Below are 8,853 nucleotides of genomic sequence, written 5' to 3'. Positions count from 1 at the left end.
ATGTGGATTTACCCGTCAGGCTCTGCGCCAGCGCCGCGCTGCGTCCCGGTGTTTTGTAGATCTGTTGTTTCCCCCGCGAGTCAGCGGCGGGCTGGGTCTGCGAGGTCCTAAAGCCCGAACGATCGAAATACCCAGGTTTGCTCCACACTGTTATTTTATGTCACGCAAAACGTTTTAGTTTTTACCTCAAAATATTGATTGCCAAAAATCAAACTTCCTACCAGAAAAAAAAAAACTATTTTTAGAGAAAAAGGAAAACCTGTTGTTTTTTTTTAACCTTTATTTAACCAGGAAAATCCCATTGAGATTAAAAACCAGTGGTGGACAGTAACGGAGTAAATTCACTTGAGTACTGTACTTAAGTACATATCCAGAGGATTTGTACTTTACTTGAGTATTAGATTTCTTTGGTACTTATTACTCTTACTTGAATACATTTCCAAGACAAATATTTTTACTTTTACTCGAGTACATTTCTAGGAAGGCTGAAAAGTACTTGTTACTTTCAGGTCTGCTCTTTTTTCTTCTTCCCTAAAATCCTATTGGACACAAGCTGTTTTTGTCAAAGGAGGAGACCTATCACAGTGCACGCTCTCCACTGGGATGTACGTAAAGCAGAAATACGTCAAGTTTCCTCAAAACGATACCGCCAAAGTAGCCTGCGTTTGTCAAGACAGAGCCGCAACAAGTCAAGACAGAGCCGCAACAATGGCTACGCCTGCGTCAGGAGTAGAAAGACAATCCGCTGAGTCGTCTGAGTCTGATAATGAGCCGGACTCGGAGCAGGGACTTTCACAAAATCCTTGGCCGTATCTTAACTCAATGTTTGAGTTCGACCGAGTAAAAAACGAGGGCACAGACAAACCACAGACATTTATTTTCAAATGTTTATTGTGTCTGCCGAAGCAGAACTACCTCTCTGCTTTGAAATTTACTCTTACTCTTACTTTTACTTAAAGTAAATTTAAAAGCACTTACTTTGGGATACTTAAGTACCTTTAAAAGCAAGTACTTTTCTACTCTTACTCGAGTAATATTTTGACTGAGCTACTTTTACTTGTAACAGAGTAAATTTTGACCAGTAGTATTTGTACTCTTACTCAAGTACTGGGGTCGAGTACTCTGTCCACCTCTGGTTATAAATGACGGAAAACACCAACAGATAAAATACAATTAAAATAAAATTAAAAAAGCAAGCAAATCACAAAAAACAGGTACATGTAATGGAGTCGGCCTCAAGTATTTTCCATTTAGATTTAAAATTTCTTAGAGAAATTAACTCTGTTAGCCTCCAGTCATATTGTAATATGTTCCAGGCTGAAGGAGCAGAATAAACAAAGGCTCTTTTACCCAGTTTAGTACGGGCAAAAGGAACAGAGAGCAACAGGTAGTCTTGTGAACGTAGCAAGTAAGAACCAGGACTTCTCTGTACAATCAAGGAGCAGATGTAAGAAGGCAGCAGACCAAGCATTGCCTTATATATAAAAGTATACCAATGACTGAGCCTTCAGGTGGCCAGAGAAGACCATCCAACCTGAGAGTATAATTCACAGTGATGTGTCAATGGTTTACAATTTGTAATGAACCTCAGGGAAGCAGAATATGCAGTATCGATCATATGAAGACATTTAGCAGAAGCATTCATGTAGAATATCTCCATAATCTAGTACTGGTAAAAAGGTAGCAGCAACAAGTCGCTTCTTAGCATTAAAGGAAGCATTTCTTAGCATTTCGAAAGTAAAAACCCAATTTTATCCTCAGTTTTTTCACAAGTTTCTTTATATGCTGCTTAAAAGTGAGGGAGTCATCAATCCAGACACCTAGGTATTTATATTCATGTACAACCTCAATTGCATTTCCCTCAAGAGTGGTCATTGAGGGGATAACCTGTGGCCTGATCCTAGAATTGGAGAACAGCATAGGCTTCGTCTTATCTGCATTGAGAATGAGCTTCAGCTGACGTAATGAATGCTGGACAACAGCAAAGGCTTTCTGCAAGGATTCAATGGCCTTAAGCAATGGCCTTTGTGTGTAATATTGTATGATATGATATGATATGATATTATATTATGTGTGAACAATATCGACTAGGAAAGACCTGCACTCTTGCTTGGTATGTATATTTAATTTCTCATTGCTATTTGGACTTATTGAAAAGTATAAAAAAAACTTTGACATGATGTAGGTGTTGGGGTAAATTAAGTATTATGCCATAAACAACCCAAAATGTGATGCCCAGTCACGTGAACAGCAGGTCTGAAAGTGCAGATTGGTTTTCCCCCAGTTTTCCTAAATCATTTTGCATGCAGGAGTTGTTTTTTTTTTAAAGATCCTCGGCAGTAGTGACTTTCCATCTTTTGGCAGGCTGTTGAGGAATCCTCCCGCAGTACCACCCTGCTGACTGTGGCTGCTTGATGGCTTTTGCTGTTGCATCTGGTGCATTCCCAGGTCCAGTTTGGCCTATTTATGGACCCTCCATGCTCTTAACTTGAGTTTGGACAGAGACATTTCATTGCTTGTTTCTGATTTGACCCTCATTGCAGCCGCAATAACATCTGTCTTTTATGGAATGTGGACTTCGAATTACCTCAGTGGTTTTTCTCACCACTTTCTTTCTTCCTCTTGTACTCCCCGCCCAGCCTTCTGATTTCCACATTGTGTTTTCTGTAGTTGACAGTTTTCTTCCTCGTAGGTCTAATCTTTTGCTTCTTTTTTCACAATATCTTCAGGTACTTGATCTTCTGCCAGTTCTTCCTCTTGCCCACCGTCTCTTGTGTCACTTAATCAAGTGAATGAATTTTTAAACTCAACACACATTTTAGAGGCCCATCAGTCCGGTTTTAGGATGAACCACAGTACAGAGACAGCACTTTTAAAGATTTTAAATGACATCAGGTGCAATTTAGATAACCAAAAACTCACAGTCTTGGTTCTGCTGGATCTAACCGCCGCCTTCGATACAGTAGACCATCACATTTTATTAAACAGACTGAAGCACCTGGTCGGCCTCTCTGGTACTGTTCTTAAATGGTTCACGTCCTACCTCACTGATCGTAGTTTCTTCGTAAGTATGGATACATGTTCCTCAGGAACCTATAAGATAAAGTGTGGGGTTCCCCAAGGGTCAATTTTAGGTCCAACTCTTTTTAATCTATACATGCTGCCCCTTGGGGACGTCATCAGGAGACACGGCATCAGCTTCCATAGTTACGCTGACGATACGCAACTGTACATCGCCGTGTCTCCTGATGACACTGGGCCAATTGATGCCCTTTTTAACTGTATTTTAGACATCAAGTCATGGATGGCAGTGAACTTCCTACAGCTCAACCAGGGCAAAACAGAGATTTTACTCATCGGTCCTGAAGGCCAGAGAGAGAAACTTTTACCAAAGTTACAGGATTTTAAACCCTCAAAATCTGTTAAAAATCTGGGCGTGATTTTTGACTCTGAGCTCACTTTTATTCCACATATTAAAAACATAACAAAGATCGGTTTTTACCATCTTAAGAACATAGCCAGAGTCCGCCCGTTTCTCTCTCAGGCCAGCACGGAGGTGCTAATGCATGCTTTTATCTCATGTCGTTTAGATTATTGTAACGCCCTGCTCTCTGGTCTTCCCAAAAAGAACATGTACAATCTACAATTACTACAGAACTCAGCCGCACGCGTGCTGACGAGGACCAGAGGGCGGGAGCACATTACACCTGTTTTAAAATCGCTGCATTGGCTCCCTGTGCGCTTCAGGGTTGATTTTAAGGTTCTTTTACTAGTTTTTAAGTGTCTTAATGGTCTTGGGCCTTCTTATTTGTCTGCACTACTTTTACCCTATCGACCCTCGCGGACCCTGAGGTCCTCCGGTGCTGGCCTTTTAACCATACCAAAAGTTAGAACTAGGACACACGGGGAGGCGGCATTCAGTTTTTATGGTCCCCGATTGTGGAACAGCCTCCCGGAGAACCTCAGGGCCGCAGAGACTGTTGATGTTTTTAAAAAGAGGCTCAAGACTCATCTCTTTAATCAGGCTTTTAACTGACTCATTTAACTCTTTTACATTTTTTATGCTCACCCTTATTTTTATTGGATCTTACTACTCTGTTTTATAGTTAGTTTATCCTTTTTTATTATCATAATTTATTCTCATTGTTTTATCTTAATGTTTTATCTAAATATTTTAGTCGTTATTTATGGTCTATTTTATACATTTTACTGTCTTAGTCCTTTAGTTTTTAATGTCGGATTTTACGTTATGTTATACTTTTTAAACTCTATTAGTGTATTTTATCCTGTTTTCTTGTAGCTTTTATCTCCAGTGTTTCCTCATGGGGAGCCTCCATGCTGGGAGTGACTCTGGCCTGCAGGGGGGTCGTCCTGGGGATGGTTCTGGCCTGGATGGTGGTGGAGTTCTGCACCACGGCTTCACCGCTGTGGTGTGGACTTCTCTATCCGTCCGGGCCGGGATGGTCTATGTGGGCCCCCCCCCCCCTTCTAGCTGCGGGCTATGAGACCTCCTGGCGTGGACGGCTCCCTGTTACCGTTTCCTCACCTGGATCCTCTGTGCCTAGCCATGTCTGCACCATGTGTCTGCGTGTGTCTATCTGTGTGTGTGCGGGGAGGGGGAGGGGGGGGGGGGGGGGGGGGGCACTAATACATTTTATGTTTATGTTTTATGAAAAGCACTTTGTGTTACATTTTTTTTTGTATGAAAGGTGCTTTAAAAATAAAGTTTGATTTGATTTGATAGAGCTTCCAGTCTCTTCCTGGTTGGCTTACGTGGGGTTGTACGTTTCATCAAGGTTGGAGTCATGACTGGCTGAAGGGGTGACTGTACCAGGTCTGCAGCAGTTCCAGCAGACTCCAGCAGGCCAGGTCATGGGGGCACCCCCCACCTACACCATCCCGCACAGAGGCCTCCACTTACCTGACCTGTTCTCACTGTTGACCTGCAATTCATAAGTGGTAATACTTCATTAGTAAGGTTGAAAGACACAATTTATTTTGAAAACAATTGATGATTCCAGTCTGAGAGACGGTAAGACGGGCCCACAGACCTCAGCTGTCCTATGTTTCAGCCGGGTCTGGTGCGGCTGCAGGCCGGAGGTGCTGTGCTTCCACATGTAACCAGAGAACCTGATTGGAGGGATTCTTCAGGAAGGGCGGAATTATCTTCCTTTTTCTCATCGTCCAAAGGGAAATCTACGACGGAGTATTAGGGCCAAACTAAGACAAAAAAAAATTACGAGAATAAAGTCATAATATTACGAGAATAAAGTCGTAAAATTACGAGAATAAAGTCATAATATAATGAGAATAAAGTCTTAATATTACGAGAATAAAGTCGTAATATTAAATATACAATATATATATAACTTCACAAGATGCTGCTCAATATTCCTAATTTTAACACAGGGAGAAGACTGCTCTTCCTGTTAGAGTTCTCATAAATTACCACTTTATTTTCATAATATTACGACTTTATTCTCATAAATTACCACTTTATTTTCATAATATTACGACTTTATTCTCATAAATTACGACTTTATTCTCGATAATATTACGACTTTATTCTCGTAATGTTACGACTTTATTCTCGTAATATTACGACTTTATTCTCGCAACATTACGACTTTATTCTGGTAAATTTACGACTTTATTCTCATTATATTATGACTTTATTCTCGTAATTTCCAAATTTTTTTTGTCTTAGTTTGGCCCTAATACTCCGTCGTAGAAATCAGCCCATCAGAAAGCAGGTTTTGCATTTTGGCCATCGATATATTCTTATGTTTTTTTTTTTCATTTTTTTTTTTTCATTATTCATTATTTCATTATTCCAGGACAGAAAAAAACAAAAAAAAACCTTGGGGGCATTTTCGTGGAAAAATTGCTTTACTTAATGATTACAGTTTCTAAAATGTGAAGATTTGTTGCTTTTCTAATAGTTTCAGATTGATTTAAACATGTGAACCAAAGTCAGCACAAAAAGTAAGGATATTTGTGCTTGATTATTTCTTTTTATTAACAATGCTTCTTGGCAATGTATTTTAATGTTGTGGAAAGTTTTGTTTATTCCTTTTTAATGGTGCATCATTGGTAGGGAACATCTGTTTGTGGGATGAGCAGCAGAACTGCACCCGTGAAGAACTTGGGTCCAATAGCTTATTCTGCTATTGACTCTTGCTTGTTGTCGTTTATTGGACTAGCTGATTGAAGTCTGAAGAAACAAGACGTTGATTGGCAATGTATTAATTGAACGACCAGGAGCCTCGGTAGGGTGTGGACAAACCAAACACAGCCACAACAGCCTGGCACCCACTCCTCTCAGCCTGATCTCACACTGACATCCCATTCTTCAACCAGCATTTGCCTCAAGTCAGCCAACATGGTTGTGTTGGTCACTCTGGCACGAACGGCATGACTGATCTGAGGTCAGGACTGCTTGCAGGTCTCCATCCTCTCCCCTCCCAGATTCTGGAGGAGGTATCTGATAAACCTGCTCAGTGGGGGCGGGTGTTGTCATCACGGAGGATACAGTTCAGTCCCAGACCGGGAGATGTGGGATCACCACTGGTCATAAAATCTCATCTGAATATCTCTCTGCATCAAGATCGCCTCCAATGATGACGAGATGCTATTGACAAGGGTCAAGTTCTTCATGGGTGTAACCAACACACCCAACTCGACTGCTCAACCGACAAATGTGGCACCATCCAAAGGGAAATAAACGGGCTTTACAACCGTTTAAGATTTATTGCCCAGAATTATTGGTACAACAAAGAAAAGACCATTAAACACAAATCTGCTTACTTTTTGTGCTAAGTTTATTCCTTTTTAATCACAGCTTGCATGGGCTTCAGTTTGCACAACTGAATCTTTTCAATTCAATTCAATTCAATTTTATTTATATAGCGTCTAATACAACAAAAGTTGTCTCTAGACGCTTTCCAGAGACCCATACCCAGAACATGACCCCTGGAGCAGTTATTACATCATTACCTATCAAATAACTGTTCTGTAAAACGAATAAATAAAATCATATTAATCTGCAAAAGAATATAACAGTGGATATTTTTTCTGTTCTGAAGTCCTTCAGCAAACGTATCCTTGTAGAAAAGAAGAAGAATGCATGATTCTACTGTAAATGTGGGCAAAAGTAGCCTTTCACCTCACGTTAAAATGTCTGAATAAATGCAGAATAAATAATATTTAAAAAACCTCACAAACCCAAGCAGGTTTTTTTGTTTGAAACACTAAGGACTCTCCTGGTCATCTTTGTCAGTTGTAAAAATTAAATGTTTACCAAAGGCAGATCTTAACCAATTCTCGACTTAAAGCTCTCATGACTGAGATTCTCATGATTTCACAATTCCAAATCCATTTATTGTCTAAATGTAAAGAAATCCAGATAATGTTGATCATTGCTCAGCATTTTGTTTAATAATGTTTAATGCCACATATACTGTTTCAGATTTAATTCTCGTTTGATTCATTGATTGTCATATGACTGCTCTGCCATCTAGTGGACTTCTTTGGCACTGTAAGACTGTTTTTACCCTCTTTTTCCCTTTTAATTTAAGGTTCTATTCTGTTGTCTATTTGAATAAAATCAGTTGGTGTTCATTATATTTGGTGTATTATGGACCTGCCTACTGAATGAATTAAAGCTAGATATTTCATAGCCAATTCATGGTCCAGTGTATTTAATGAGAGCATTTGAGTAGAAGAGAGATCATTCAATGCAAAACTTATATCTCCTTGTTATGATATTGATTTGATTGATTGAGTTCCCAGCATTAAAAGGTGGTACTTTATCCAGTGGTTACGGTTTCAAACAAAACATGTTAATGCTATTTTAACCACTATCTATGCTAAAAAAAACCCAATAATAATAATAATGATTAAAGCTGCAAGGAGCGATGAACGGGCCCTCGCAACCTTGTGCACGTTCAGGTGTGCTGCAGTGGAAGCGCTTGTATGACTTGCATGTAGATTCTTCAGGCCTGGACATTTAGCGGATGACACCAGCCACGACTCTATGTAAAAACCATTCAAACGTTATGGTCGAAAATAGGGACTATCATATCAACCAATCAGAAGAAGGGGCGGGGCTAATTTGCACCAATTTTGTTCAAGGACTCAAAACCGAGTCCGATGACACCACCCACGAGTCTTTATGTCAAACCATTCATGTCAGAAAGTAGGAACTATCAAATATGGAGCAATCAGATGAAGGGGGGGGCGCGCTTTTTGGCTTTTTGACTGAGAAAAGTAATGCGCGTCGTCGCAGGATGGAGACACACATTTTGATGTATAACACACCTGGGTGCACGTTACGGTTCAGGCGAAGAAACGGCCGAAGAAATGGCATAAATTGCGCCAAAATTACACAAATTCAAAATGGCCGACTTCCTGTTCGGTTTTGGCCATGGCGCCAAGAGACTTTTCTTTAAGTTGCGACATGATACAGGTGTGTACGTTAATATAATACATCCATGGTGTGTACCGATTTTCGTGCATTTACGTCAAACCGTATCGTGGGGCTTGAGGCACAAAGTTTTCTAGGGGGCGCTGTTGAGCCATTTTGCCATGCCCATTAATGCAAACCATTAAATATCACATTTTTCACCAGGCCTGGCTTGCGTGCAAAATTTGGTGACTTTTGGGGCACGTTTAGGGGGGCAAAAAGGCCCTCATTTCGTCAGAAAAATAAAAAAGAAAGAAAGAAAAACAATTCCTACAGATACAATAGGCCAGGGCCTTCGCACTGTAAGTGCTCGGGTCCTAATAATTGATATTAATTATATCATACTGCATATGATAATAGTGCAGAGGTCGTCGGGGGTATAATAACCT

The sequence above is a fragment of the Cololabis saira genome, chromosome 19 (assembly GCF_033807715.1).
Source record: "Cololabis saira isolate AMF1-May2022 chromosome 19, fColSai1.1, whole genome shotgun sequence".
In the NCBI taxonomy this organism is placed as follows: domain Eukaryota; kingdom Metazoa; phylum Chordata; class Actinopteri; order Beloniformes; family Belonidae; genus Cololabis; species Cololabis saira.
Note: the sequence above shows the minus strand (reverse complement) of the source record.